We start from the raw sequence: 16,359 nt of genomic DNA, 5'->3' as shown, positions 1-16,359 counted from the left end.
AGTTGAATTGTCATAACTAAATTGCGTAATTAAAAAAATGAATTTTCTTTCGGGGATCATATAAATTCATTTATAATTAAGATTCCCCCCTCACAAAAAAAAATATACTTCTTTAATGTGTACTAAAAGTTATCGCATTAGTGTAAAGTCAGAATACACGTCAGATTGCCATTCGACAGATTGGTAAAAATGAAACTCTTCAGAATTTAACGTCAACACTTTTGGGAATCACAGTAAAAAAGTTATAAAGAGAAAAAGCTAGTTTAAAAACCTCATTTTTCGAACGCATAACAATTTTTAAGTTATAAGTGAATAGCAAATTACCCTCTGAACGCGCATACATGCAACTCAGAAGTAAAAAGAATCGAAGGAATTAAAAAATAGGGAAAGCCTGATTCATCTTTCAATTTTTCAAACCTTACAAAATTTTACAATTTTTCAAATCTTACAAAAAGTTAGACATATCTTTAACTCTTCTAATTAAAGAAATTCTCGTGAGTAGTTTTGCGTCAAGTTTAATAATGGCTTCTTTTAATTAAAGAAATTACACAAATAAATTTTTTGTGTATGTGTTTGTGTTTAGGGTATGTTAAAAATGTAAGAATTTGGTAAAAAAAAGAAAGAAATTGTTCTGTTTGTAGATATTTTCCCCTCACATTACAAGAATTTGAAAAGTAATAGATTCATCTGGTAAATAATACTTTCAGTATTTATTCATAATAAAAAATGAAATAGTACATTAAAAATGAAGAAAATATTGGTTGACAAGATATTTGGAGTCGGGTTGAGGAGACGGTATGGTGTGTCTCGCAGTATCATTCCAATAGAAGTTTGAGTCAAGTTGAGGAGTAGGTATGATGTGTCTCGCAGTATCATTCCAGTAGAATTTTTCTTGAGGTAGACGAGGAGGAGGAATTATGTTTCTTGCAGTACCGTGCGCCTAGTTAGTAGATTTTGAAAGATCGGGATACGAGTTGTCCCCTGTAGTATCGTCCTCCCAATAATTATTTTTGTCCCTTTCCGAAGTAGGGGCATATATTTTATGGACAACGAAATTTCCTGCGGAAATACTCGTCCAATACTTTGCAGCTTTTTTTCCCGCACAGATATAATACCTTTTACTACAACTATGAAAAGGGCATTTGCTCATAGGTGGTGATAGATCACTATTTGTATAGTTTATAATTGTTATTTCATGAATTTCCCTTTCCAATATATCTAAGAAAACCTTTGCATTTTCGCTACCTTTTACGTATATATATTGAAAATTTTTTGTTAAATTTTGCATGTTTTTTAAGTCATCGTATGGAATATCTCCATCATTCCAATGTATTCCATGTCGCATGCGCGTTAGCCATTCGTTTGTTTTTTTATCTTTCGGGGATAATTCATCCCAACTAAAAGGAGGACCAACTACAAGGGACCCTGTGTGCTTTAGGTCAGATGAAACGTAGCCTAGTTCTTTCAAAATGTACTTGTAAACACTGTTAGGAGCCTTATGCTGAAAACCATCTAACGTTAGTACTATGAACGAATGACAATGACTTGGACATTATTTTTTTAAGCATGGGTAAGGAACCTAGAGGGGGGAGAAAGAATATTTTAAGAAATTATTATTAAATGAAATTATTATTAAATTTAAGAATTATTATTAACTTTAAGAAATTATTATTAAATTTAAGAATTATTATTAACTTTAAGAAATTATTATTAAATTTAAGAACTTTTACAAATAATTCAAAATTAAGAAATTATTATTAAATAAAATTATTATTGGTTGATCTTTGGATTATGGTAACTTGGCGATTTTTTGGCGAAAATTTGGCGACCAACTCTGCTACAGCAACCCTCTATTTTTTTTTCGCCGCCATTTTGTCTTCACGAAGTAAAGACATGTTTCTTTTCTTTTTATTTACTCAACACTTTTTCCAACAATCTACTAGTCGAATTACACTGATGCTAGAAATTTTATGTAACAAAATTGCTTAATCATGACAATTATTAACTGCAAAATTGGGAAAAGTGCACAATCGCAAACTCCTTGCGCGTTTTTCAGTGTAGCACATACACATAAACCATTTACATGTCAACTTATTTTTACTTAAAAAAACATCCCAGAATTGCACAAAAATGGCATTGCACACACTGTTAACTTTATTCATCTACACTGCTATTTTCTCATAAATTACAAAAATTTGCACGAAAATTTTCTTAATATTTAAACTCGATAAAAAGCACATATATGAAATTACCTGATCGCGAAAAAGTACATACCCTTTCCAAGGATGAACATTTCCACGTATAAAATAAATAAAATATCCAAAAGCCTCTAAATTACCTCTAAATTATCCATTATATTATAAACGTCACTAACGAATTTATACGCAAACATTAAAAATAGTTACAAATACATAGTGTCAAATATTTAAATTATTTCCATACACGTTTACTTCAACTGAAACGTATACCAAATTCCTACAAACATAAAATTCACAAAATAACTATCATTTAATTAAAATATCACTAAACCGTGTACACGTCAACTTATTTTTACTTAAAAAAACATCCCAGAATTGCACAAAAATGGCATTGCGCACACTCTTCACTATATCCATGTACACTGCTTTTGTGTGTAAAATTAGAAAAATTTTACGAAAATGCATGAAAATTTTGCGAATCTTTAAATCTGGTAAAAAGAACATATATGAAATTACCTCATCACGAAAAAGTATATACCCTTTCCAAGGATGAACATTTCCATGTATAAAATAAAATATCCAAAAACTTTTACCTCTAAATTATCTATTATATTATAAACGTCAGCAACGAATTTATACGCAAACATTAAAAACAGTTGCAAATACTTAGTGTCAACTATTTAAATTATTTCCATACACGTTTACTTCAACTGAAACGTATACCAAATTCCTACAAACATAAAATTCACAAAATAACTATCATTTAATTAAAATATCACTAAACCATGTACACGTCGACTTATTTTTACTTACAAAAACATTCCAGAATTGCACAAAAATGGCATTGCGCACACTCTTCACTATATCCATGTAAACTGCTTTTTTCTCATAAATTAGAAAAATTTCACGAAAATGCATGAAAATACTCAACGTATACTACTCAAACGTATTCCAAAATACTACAAATATATAACTCACAAAATCACGACCATTAAATTAAAATATAATTAAATTAAAAAACACTACTTAAAATATAAATAAGCACATACATTGAATTAATAAAAATTAGATTACAATCCTAATTACTTTAAACTAAATCATTGATAATAACAATTTTCCAATAATACCACATTAATTTATTTACTCCTTACATTTAGAACAATGCATAAAAATAATATCCTCAAATGATTAAAAATACTAACTTACCTAATCGTCTTCAGAATCTTCATTACGTGGCTGCAGTACTACTGCTAATTTCTAAATCCTAAATCCAGTAGTCAACTGGAAGTCTAATCACCAAGTAATAAGAAATTAATAAAATTTCACCTGTACTCAAACAACTTTCAGCAAACCACGTACCCTTCCTTACACTCCTTTTCACAAAATGTCCATTTTCACCATATTTCTTGCACCGCCATTTAAACTTAACTGTAAAATAGCCTTCCTTTCACACAATCTCAACTTATTATTATTATCAGATAAACGCATTAAAAATTTAGAATTCACTTTACATAGCGCCATGCAATCCGAAAATTAATCAACACTATTTCACATAACACACAATGAAGCTTAATACAAAATAATTTTTCCAAATTAACCCCCTTTTCCGATTAAAGAATTGTAATTCGTCCATTAATGTCGCGTTTCACACAACACAGAATAAAGCTAAATACGAAATTTCCAGATTTCCCCCCTTTTCCGATTAAACAACTGTAATTCGTCCATTAATGTCACATGACATATCTCATGATCTCTCATTTCCCTCACACAAAATAATGCGTAATCTGAACTGAGTGCTTCTCACATTATTACCAAAGTCCTAGGTAGTAACCTTTATCGCCTCTAAAATATCGCCAAACTACCAGTTACCATATTCCAAAGATCAGCCTTATTATTAAATTTAGGAATTATTATTATTTAAAAATTATTAACTTTAGGAATTTTTTACAAATAATTCAAAATAAAAATAAAAAGAAGGGTTTAATCCTAGTATCCGGTGCACACGGGATTTGGCTACTTTTGGCGACTTCTATAATGAGCAGTAAAAACAGGACATATACGATGAGTAATAAACGGGTCATTCAATGAATATATATAGTTATACACAGTATATACTATGTATATAGTGATAGTATATAGTATATACATAGACATTCTTTGGGTCATTTTTGGTGTTGGCGATAATTTTCAAAAAAGCGCCAAGGCTGCACCGTATACTAGGATTTTACCAAAAGAAGCACTTACCAACAGCCAGTTAAGAAAAAATCCCAAGAGTTCACTCCTTAACTACTCGAGCAAGTAGTGATGAGCTCAGATCAGATTAGATAGTATCGTGAAATTCGCAGCATTAGTCGTATTACGACTTTGACTGCGTCTGTTGAGGATTTTTGCCCTAAGGCGATGAGTTAAAAGAAGGCGAAAAAATCGCCGCGCCGATAACGGCGAAGCTCCGAAACGTAATAACGCTTATCTGGGAAAGGATTTGAAAGCTGTCCGGTGATGCGTGAATGGTGAGGTCGGTCAATGACCCCGTTCGTAGCGTCTTAAAAGCGCTCTTCTGGTAGAAACAGGTTTCAATAGCAGACCACCTCCTTTTATATGCGCTGAAATGATCTTATCAGAGGAAGTGATACCCTAGAATAGTATTCAGAACAAGCCAAAAATAAAAATTGAGGTTACTTTACCACGCCCAGTTCCTTTTATCAGTTTCTAGAAATCAAATTCGCAACGGGATATCTTTTCATAGAACCACAAATAATTTTTTTTTTTCAAGGAAAATGTCTTACCTTGTGCTTGATTTCGAAGGTTTTTAAAATTCCAAGATTCAATTCGTAGTGAAAGAATTAGCATATAGTAATTAGCTAAAAAGTAAAGAAAGATGGATTCTTCATCAAGGAGAATGTCCTACCTTGTGCTTGATTTCGAAGGTTTTTACAATTCCAAGATGCAATTCGTAGTGAAAGATTTAGCATATAGTAGTTTAAATGGAACTTGTCGAGGAATATTTGTTTTTAAACCTCCTTTTCCATGGTATTATATGGATGACCAAGAAAAGAAAACAGCCGTTTGGGCAAGTAATTACTATCACGGTTTATCTTGGTACGAAGGGGAAATACCTTATTGCCATTTACAATTTATTTTAAACATGTTGAGTAGGACATTTAAACAATTTCCAATTTATTGTTGAGGGGAAGGAAAACGCTTATTCTTGGGAGACCCGTTTATAATATTTCAGGATCGAAAGAAGAAATTAAAAAATATGATGAAATTGAATCGGTATTTTGCCCTAATCGTACAAAAGGATTTCATCATTGTGCTTTGCAGAAGGTGGTTAGATATACCCATTATTTAAAAAGCAAAGGACCTTGAATAAAAAATTCTAAATTAAAAAAAAAAAAAATCACTTCCTTTGGTTGATTATAATTTGATGGACATATCCTAACGAGCGAAGAAATGTTGTACCTAGCGGACAAAAATCCAAGTAATGACCAACTTCTCGCATGGGTATATACCATTTTGACACAACCACTTGTTCGTGTGACAACCAAAAAAGCGTTATACCGGCTCATGTATCCCGGGAAACGACTCAAATTTATAACCGTTTATAACTTGGGAGTTCGTCACGTACCGCCCCATCCTGGTATGAGAAGTACAACGGACCACACCAAAAGATATGTCACAGGTGCATATCAAACAGATGTACCCGAAACAATGGTTGTGGAGACACAAATTGACCCCATTGTTCTGGCTTTAAATTTCCACGGAGAAGTGCACTTCTGAAATGGAAAAATTTGATCCTCCTCCAAATTTTTTCAGGAACTTCAACTACTAGCCTCTTTCTTACCCCTTCTTCTTAAGAGGGGGGTGGAGAAAGAGGTCTGAGGAGGCAAAAGAAATGGGTCTGGAAGGAAACGGGTGCATTGGGAAAAAATTATCTTTTTCCCACATAGCACAAAAACATCCTTGGGATATCCCAAGGATGTTGCTCGCGGGATATGCGCACATCCTCAGGACATCCCGCAATATCCCGCGAACCTCCTCCCAAGTGCTTAATGTCACATCCCGGGATATCCTCAGGACATCCTAACCAAGTCCCATCGACAGCGTGCGGGATGTTATTAGGATATGAACTCCTACTTACTACATCCTCAGGACATCCCGGGATATCCCAGAAACCTCCTAAGCACATCCCATTATATCCTAAAAACATGCTATCTATGTCCCATCGACAGCGTATGGGATGTTATTAGGATTTAAAGTCCTACTTACTACATCCTCAGGACATCCCGTAATATCCCAATTTCCTTCTAAACTCATCCTCCTGAGCGCTTAATGTCACATCCCAGTATATCCTTAGGACATCCTATCTACGTCCCACCGACAGCGTATGGGATGTTATCAGGATTTGAAACACTAGTTACAATATCCCTTTAACCTCTTAAATACATACTCTCAACTGCTTAGTGTCACATCCCAGTATATGTACAGAGGAAAATTCCAGTGAAAGTATGTGAAGGTGTGATGATCTAAAACCTACTTTTTTTATACAGATAGTCTCAAATCCTTCTCCTATGGTTACTATGGAAAAATCAGAAATGTTGAAAATATTTATACAACTTATTTTGTTTTTAAATCTGAATTTGTGAATATATTAAAACTGAGCAAGGAAATTAAAATGAATTATTAGTACAAAATATTAAAACTGAAAATTTTGCTTTTATTTTTAAGATATTAAAAATCTTTTGATCATTTTTAAACATCCAATAGCCCCCAAAATTGAATTATTCATAATTAAATTGTTTTACAAAATCAGTTTCTAATTTCAATTAATTTGTATTAAAAATTGAATAATAAAATTAGCCATTTAATAATCTTTACATTAATGAATCATCTTTCTTTAAAACATGTAAGGAATTTATAGTGTTTTGATGACACTGTTGGGAAATTGTTAAAAGGAATAAATTGTATTTTTAAAACTAAATCAATTCCTAGCCTCAGAATAAATAAATATGTTTTTGTAACATGAGAATGCTGCAGGCTTTTTTATATATTTAATATTTAGTTGTAAAAATTTGACATTATGTTAACAATTCTTTATATCATTCAAAAGGTAACTCAAGAAGCTCTTCTAAAATTCTATCTTTCTGCTCACACAATTAAAAAAAAAATCTGAAAGGCCTCAGATTTTAGCAGTCACTCAAACAGGCTAAAAGTTTATGAATGCATAGATTATCAATACAGATGGGGCAGTGGAAATAGCAAAACATTTTATAAGATACTGACATCAGAAAGTTATATATCTTCTATATATTTGAAAACTGAAGAAATATATCATGTAATTATGTAGAAATATTAAAATGTTTTCAATTAGATATATCATGAATTAAATGCATTTTAAATCAATCAGATTAAAAATTAAAAAAAGCATTGTTAAGAACTGTGTGTAATGCTTTTAAATAGCTTGGCTTGTTAGTCAATAATATATTAGATTTTAAAGATAAATATGTTAAATTTTGCCAAATGGCAAGACTTGAATGAAAAGCGAAACAAGTTTACGACTGACGATATGAAGTCACATTTCAAAACTAATAGCCCTTTTAGATTAAAAAAAAAAGTTCTGAAAATAATTTGCAATGGTTCATTCGTATTATTTTACGCAAAATTCAGTAAAATGAAATTTACCCGTTGAAATTAGCACCAAATTAAACTTTGTAAATTCTAGCGCATGTTAAAGGTTGTCTCATCCAGAATTTTATTACTAACCATTCATTTCAGAGCAAAATAAAACAGTAATTGCCATTTATATGACAATCAATATCAAAAATTTAAATCTGCATTTTACGCAACATAGAAAAACTTCAAAAGATCTACTGTTTACCATGCAATTAAGGCATTTTATTCTGCAATCAACTCTACCAATTATTAATTCCATTAAGTATATTAAGTTTACTCTTTCTGCTCAATATATGCTATGTAAAATTTTCCATAAATTTATTAATTCATTTTATTTTGAGGTGAGCTTTTATTCAACTCTCAATGTCAACGAGAATGTTTAGTTCATTTTTTATTCGGTCTCAAAAGAGAAATCAAAATACGTGGATTTATGAATCAAAATACATGAGAAATCACAGTGAGAAAAGCACTGCTACCTTAAATTGTTATTATATATACCAAATGCAGTGAATTATAGTTAAAAAATAGTGAAAATATTTATATTTCTGAACTATTTCATATATAACATTTTCAGTTTCGCATATGTGGCAATTTAAGAACTTTTTTACGTATACCAATTTTTTGAAATATCTGCAAATTTTTGTATCTTCAAGGAAAGCTTATTCTTTCACCTTTAGTATATAAGTAATGGTAATTTACCAGATAAAATTACTTAATGGGGAATACAGAAAAATATCTAACCACTTACCTTTGTGACTTCATCTGCAGAGAGACTAAAAAGGTAGTTCAGCTAAATCTGCTATAATTAATATTTATAATAATGCTAAATTATGCAATATCTATTAATATGACAAATTTTTGTAAAGCTATTTATTTGGATGAAAAATAAACACATTCAGAAATTTATGGCACTATATTATGATTAACAGAGGAAAAACACTTTTCAAAATTCAAAATAGTTTTTATTAATCCAATTTATCACATTTTATTTGAATTCATGAAAATCAATCTTATATCCATGTATTCTTATGTATATAAGAACTCTTGATAAATTGGATCTCTGTCATTGTCTTTCACAGCACCTAAAATAAAAAAACACTCACAATTACTATATGTGAATATAATTCATAATTAAATTTAAACAAATGACTATTACAATGCAAATTAAAGGAAGCATTTAAAATATTTTAACATTTAATACCTATAAACAGAGTAGCAATTATTTGATTTTTCGATTATAGTAAAATAAACATGGGGGATGCCTTTTAAAATTTTTTATGTCAGAAAATAAACTCAAACCACCAGCTGAACATATGAGCAGTTTTATCAATCAGCCACTGGTAGGTAACCTGGATACTGAATCAACATATAAAGTTGCCAAGATAAAGAGAGAAACAAAATTATGATAATCACATCTTACCTATTCATAAAACTATTTTAAATTTAATGTGTAGGCAAGTCCAAAAAGAGTGAGAATGAATTTATTTTGCAACACAAAGTAAAGTCTTGCAGGAGCAAAAAAAAAACTTGTCTCATGAGATTGGCAAGTAAAAAATAATTAACTGCATCTGGTAACATTTATCTGACAACACATAAGTAATTGTTAGCTACGTGCAGAAAATAAAATCTGATCAGGGGCGTAGCTAGAGGGGGAAGGAGGGGCATCTGTCCCCGGGTGCAGAATCCAAGGGACGCCAAACTGATGTTAGAACATTTTAGAATTAAATGTTTTCCATCCTTGGCAAGCAGTAGGGGGCGCGAAATCTTCAGTTGTTCCTGAGCGCTGAAAACCCTAGCTATGACTCTGAATCTGATCATGTTCATGCAATTTTAAACTTTTGAATTTAACCGCAGAAATTTACCAAAGAAGTACTTGTAACAGTAGTAAATGAAGATGTGGCTAATCTTTACTGTATGGTACACCTTGGTTTCTGTCTGAAAAAAAATCGCAAAGTGGTTGTTTGTGAAATGTGGAAGCCCATTGCGTCAAATAAGTTTTTCGGTAACCCTAATGTTGATAATGTTGGCGAAAGTAGCCTTTAGGAAAAAAAAAAAAACTTTTTTTTTTTGTCAATAAAAAGGAGTTATTTCAAATATTGCCAACGTGTTGTGATAAATTTAGTTTTGAGCTACTTTTTTTAATAGTAAACCTTTTGTACGGTCCCAGGTTTTTGGTTCTTACCATTCTTTTCAATTGCTGTGTTTGGTTGCACGGAAGTGGTATGGTCTTGTATTTTGAACATGCTATTTATTATTTTGGTGTGGGTACCATCGTTTCAGTATGTCTGAGGCGACTAAGAGACGAAAAATTGAATTGAATTGCTTACCTGGAGGATGGTGGTGGGAAGCCTAAACATATGCATGTGAAAAAAAAGGTACATGAAAAAAATGACGTTTCATTTATTTTTTTGTCTCTGTGTGTTAATTTTTGTTAGAAGATTTGTTGTTTAATGTTTTTATGTTAGGAAATATGTATTTTTGGGAACTTATTCCTCTCTGTTTGTGTATTTTTGGTTGTCTGTATGTTAAGACAGTGGTGAATTTTTTCTGGTAACTATGATATTTTTAACTTTCTGATTTTCTTAAAGTGAAAATAGATCAATGTGTACATGGACAAAGTTAAGCAGTGCACAATGCCCTGTTTGTGCAGTTCGTTTTAATAGGTCGATGTGTACATGGACACAGAGTTTGTGTATGTCTTTGACTTCTTATTTTGGTTTTGTGTAGCGGCCACCTTGATATTGGTGCCGATCCTCTCAGGTGACGATCTTGATATAAAAAAAAGAAATGATTCGCCAAGGGTTACAGTAGAGTAAATTTTTACCAAAGATGTTCTACCATAATCACCATTTCAGTGGTTTAAACACTAGTGGAGCAGTATGCAGAGATGAAGATTTGAGTTTTGTTTACACAGCATGATGGTTTAGGCACTCCAGCCATTACAGTGAACAAAATTATAATAAACATAGCCACAATAATTGCCAATAAATATTGATGTATAACACTGCATTAACTAATATATTTCTTATGCTAGTATATACAGAATCCTTAATCGAAGGGAAAATCAGAAGACTGTGCATGCATTTTCCTTTAACTGAAACATGGATTTGACCATACAAATCTCAGTCTTACGGGACATGCCACACTATGCAGATAGACAGTAAAAAGTGCTTGCGTTGTTTTTATTTGTTAGAGGTATGAAATAAATATACTTCTAGATTTTAATTTTTTCTTTTCTTGTTTTACATTTGAATTACCTATCAAAAAGTAAGGAATTTTGATATTATTACAATATCGGAGTTAAAATAACAATTATTGGACATGTTAAAGTAATGAAAATTTTAAATTAGGTTAAAAAGTAACCCTTAATGTGGCATATTTTTGAATTAAACTCTATCGACATTAAAAACAACAAAACGTCCCTCTTTATTAAGGACTTTAATTAACTAATTTTAAATACGGAGCTATGAATGAATTTTTTCCCTTGCATGTTATAATAACTGAAACAATATTACTCTGATACAGTCAAAATTCTTAAATGCAAGTACATAAAATTTACTTTAGCAATTTAAAGAGATGAGACACACTGAACACATGAATAAATTTCTATCAAAGAATAATTTATTAAATTTGGCCCGTTCCATAGTAAACTTTAACCATTAGATTACATTATTACACCATGTTATCAGTTTGAAAAGCAAGTCATATGCCAGATCTTGGATGTAAAAGAAATGCACAAAATAATATACAGATTATTGAAAAATGATGTATACCAATGTTTATAGATATGATTAAATGTAACAGAAAATTTACTGTCACAACCACATTTTTAAGTGAAATGTATTATTTTAACATTTTACAATATTTAAGGTATGGCATTAAATGCAACATTATGTGCCTGGACATAAGTTAGTAAATTAAAAATAATAATAATAATAATAGTAATCAAAGAATGAATGTCATGAAAAATTTCAAAAACAAGCAGAATTTAATTTAGAAGACCTTTAGACACTTATGATAAATAAATTTGAGAATTCTTCACCCAAAATTAAATTATAATTAACTAAAACCAGTTTGACTGACCTTCTACAAAATCCTTCAGCTGCAATTTTTTCTAGCTTGAAAACCAAATTCTTCTCCACATGGTAATAACATCTTAACCAGTTGAAATTCCTGCAGAAAGTTTGATAACACAGTAATAGAATTAATAGAATAGAAAAATTAACACAAAAGTATAGAACATCATTTAAACTTAACATTATTACAAATTTTGGTGCTTTCTGACTATCTGCAAAGCTGTGAAAATTGGCAAAATGGTTAGTTTACGGTTCATATCTACTGCTCTGTTCACAAGTAGTAATTCAAATAAGCACTTTATAAGAAACAAGAAATTTTAGGATGCACACACACAAAAATATATATATTGGGTCAATATTCACATATTTTTCATCCAATGGAATACTATTCAGAAATAAAGATTAAATATAAAGCATGTAAATACATGTGTGTGGTATGCATATTCATAGTTTGCTATTATTGTGTGCATACTCTTGCTGTTTTAGCATAAGTTGAAGCTGTGAGGGCAGATGATAAGAAAGTAGTATCAGAATTTTTCATGTATAAGAAAAGATTGCCCCGAAAATAGTATCTCAATTGTTTAGCACTGACATTTACATAGCGCATTAGAAATATATAGTAATATATGTATAATAAAAAGATAATTGCATATTATTAATTCCTTTTTTTTAAATGCCAAACTTTAACAATTCTTTCACATATAATTAAAGAGAATTCTTTCACATGAACATCTAAAATCCATTCTTAACTAAAGAATAATAAAACCATGCAAATTTCTTATCAAGCCCATCATTTCCAAAATGTCTACTTCTGAAAGTTCCCAGCATTTCTCAATATATTATTAAATTTCTAACCTAAGCATCAATGATCGTCATGTTCGCTAATGTGGCAATATCTTTCACACTTCTTTGTTACCACAAGTAACAAGTAGGCTTCAATAAATCTTTAACTGTTACATGCTACTTTTGTCTAAAATTTGTACAAATAATAAAATTAAATGGGCTCTTTATAATATGCTCAAAGAAATAATTTTGTATGAAAATTTGTATGTTATATATTGGCCTGATTAATGATTCAGGAAATAATTCGGGTTTTCAAAGTGCTTCCTAATAATTCAAATTTCAGCTTGTGTCAAAATAAAATCTATGCCACAAAGATTTCCTTATGAACAATGCATTTTAACATTATTCAATCACTGGCAATCACACAGTACTGATTGCTTCAATAAACATTACTGTAACTGTGTTATTTAAAAAACTGTAATGTTTTAATTATTTCCTTAATTAAAACATTACAGTCTTTTCCTCCTTCTAACACCAAAAGAAAACCCAGATAAGAAATATAAAAATATCAGTAAAAATAAATTATATTATTGAATGACACTTTACATTAATTACACTTATGCATATATTATTTTATTATAAATTATTTCAAAATCAAAGAAGAGAAGGAGGAGAAACTTTAATATTGACATTTCTAAAATGATATAAACATTAATCATTTAGCACAATTTGTTATTTCAGGCAAAAAGAATTCACTTTTCTGGATAGCATTTATATTTCCATCTCACTTTCAATGAAACATTAAGAGAAATGCATATAATTTAAACACCAGTTTATTTTATTTATCAGACAGATTATGTCAACTCGAAAAAACCTATCAGTAAAATTCGGTAGTAATAATTCTGAATGTTAGGCAACTTGCAAGATTCAACAAAAATTATCAATACTTTTACTATAATGACAATACTACAGTAACATGAACATAAAATTAAACTGCATATAACTATAAAATAAGCCAGCATATAATAATGGTGCATTGGTTTCTAAAACAATGGGCTCGATGAAAAAATACATGTATTATGGTAGCTATTCATATTCTTCAGCTTTCCTAATATTCTCATGTTCACTTTACATAACTAAAGTATCTAAAATACAATAAAAATGCAAACAATATTTATGAGAAAATGATAAAAGCATTCATAAGCATTTGATTGAATGACCATATTTTGTCTTCCTGCAAGTCGAATCTTAAAATGATATGCAGTTTGAAAAATGCTTAATCCTTTTATAAAATATTCAAAAAAGATTAAAAAAAGGTACTGTTCTGTTATCAGGACCGGGTTCAGAAATGTATTTATGTATGCTTGTATATTTGTGTCTACATATACACATCTATGCACATACTTACGAACACAGGTTCATACATTTCCGATTCTGGTCCCAATAACAGAACAGTACCCCCAAAAAAACTTGAATTACAAACTAGATTAAGATAATGTTTCAACCATACATATTTTGGACAAAACAATGCAAACTCTTATTTTTATACAATTGTTCAAACTATTTAACATAAATTTATTGCTGCAATAAAATAATAAGCAATCTGATCACACATATTATTTTGAAACTGAATGCATAAACTAGACTAAAAAAAATTCAGTCATAAACATTTGGATAGCAGGGCAAATTAGATATTTGAAAAGACAGCCAGCCATTGAGATACACGTAATTCACGACAGAATGGTAACAATTCATAAAGCTGTGAAACATTTAACTGTCAAAATGACATAAATTCGAAAAGCAAAAAAAGTAAACATACAAGTATTGCAATTGAACTTACCTTTCATGCAACAAAAAATATCCATACAAGTTAACCTCATGGCGCAGCCATTTTGGATTTCGTTTCAAATCAGACAGATGTTTACGGATTTGCGGAAGAATACGAGGAACTAGTAGTTTGCCGGATACAATGTGAGGAACTAGTAGTTTGCCGGAATAGTTCTGTAGAACTTCCTACATTATTCCGTAATAAACAGTACTATTTCCTAATTTTTTCTTTATCTAATTAATTAATTAATAGGGAAATAGTTAAATAACGCCGAATCATTTTTAATGAAATGTAAAATTTTGCATGTATGGGAGGACCACCTTCCATCCAATGTTTCTGAGAATATAAACAAATTTTGGAATCTGAGAGTATCAGTAAATAAATATATAGAATATCGCCTCTCAAACGACCACTTCTGAAAGTGACCAATAGTTCTGAGATTATAAATAAATATTGATATTAAGCATTATTTCTATAAGACGACCATCTCTATATAAGACCAAAGTTTCTAGAATCTTGGATAGTCATCAGAGATGTATCTTTACTGCGAAATTATCGCACGACTGTAATTCAATATCAATAACAGATCGCGCGATTGAAAAACATTTTCTGTCCTGTAATTAGAGGGAAAAAATTTTCCTTATGAGGTATTTCTCCCGCTTTCCTAGCGTGCCTTCGTGGTGTAATAGTTCTGCACGCTGGGCCGGTATTTCAGAGGTCCGTGGTTCGATTCACGGCGAAGGCGGTTGCTAATTTTTCATCTCTACGGCTTCCCAAAAAAATCCTAATGTCTCTACAGTGGCGCCCGAACTAAAAAGGTGTTGGATAAGGTATATCCACACCCAGGATTTAGTGATTGGATCCCCTTAAAAAAAAGTCGGCCTTTAAAAAGAGAAGTAATATAAGGTATTTCTCCCGCTTTCCTAGCGTGTCTTCGGCCCACCAGCGGCCGAGCGGTAAAGTCGCTGAACCCTGGTAGTGCGATCCGAGGTTCGAATCCCGCGAACGGCTGGCTGTATGGGTGTTTTCGTGGTTTTCCCCACGTGTAACGTGTATACGAGCCACTTTCCCTTAGAAAGTCTTCCACGAAGACATCCCTCCCCTTAGGCAGATAGCCCTAGTGTGCTTTGCCATAATTAAATACACCACCACCACACCTAGCGTGTCTTCGTGGTGTAGTGGTTCTGCACACTGGGCCGGTATTCCAGAGGTCCGTCCTTCGATTCCCGGCGAAGGCAGTTGCTAATTTTTCATGTTTCCTGCTTCCAAAAAAATACCTAATGTGTCTATACCCAAATTTAAAAAAAAAATCGTTTCCGTAATTAAATATATATATATATCTAATTTTACCTATATTTGTAGTAGGGTTTGTAATCTGTAAGTAATTATACATGTAATTTATACATTTTTTATAAAAAAAATATGTTATTTAGAATTTTGCAAATATTCTAGAAAATGCTAATCCATTGAAAAAAATCTTTTCCATAACTAAATAAATTTTTAAAAACGTCAGAAAAAATAGCAGTTAAAATTAATAACAAAATAACAAGAATAAATCATCAATCATATCAATATTTTCAATGTACAGCATTTAGAAACAACTTAGTAAAATACATATGGAAAATAAAATAATGTGCAAGTTTCAGATGTGCAATGTCAAAAAATTAAAACTGGTAAATTTGAGAACAAATATCCTCAAAATGTTTGACAACGAAAGTCCTCCGGACAATGCAGAATGAATGTCCTCAGGATGTGAAATTGGTGAACTCCTCAGGACATCTGAGAATCAACATCTTCAGGA

General features: G+C 31.0%; 1 long non-coding RNA gene across 1 annotated transcript; it reads right to left on the bottom strand.

Moving 5' to 3' along the window:
* Positions 1-686: 686 nt before the first annotated feature.
* On the bottom strand, positions 687-4,728 carry LOC146992939 (uncharacterized). Its single transcript, XR_015039275.1, has 2 exons — positions 4,443-4,728; positions 687-1,579 (listed from the first exon to the last, which is right to left on the bottom strand). It is a non-coding gene; the product is annotated as an uncharacterized LOC146992939 (long non-coding RNA).
* Between the last annotated feature and the right edge of the window lie 11,631 nt (positions 4,729-16,359).

This window comes from Stegodyphus dumicola, chromosome X2 (genome assembly GCF_044657685.1).
Source record: "Stegodyphus dumicola isolate Sdum_Otavi_A_Nest chromosome X2, ASM4465768v1".
In the NCBI taxonomy this organism is placed as follows: Eukaryota; Metazoa; Arthropoda; class Arachnida; order Araneae; family Eresidae; genus Stegodyphus; species Stegodyphus dumicola.
Note: the sequence above shows the minus strand (reverse complement) of the source record. Positions and strands in the feature narration are given on the sequence as shown.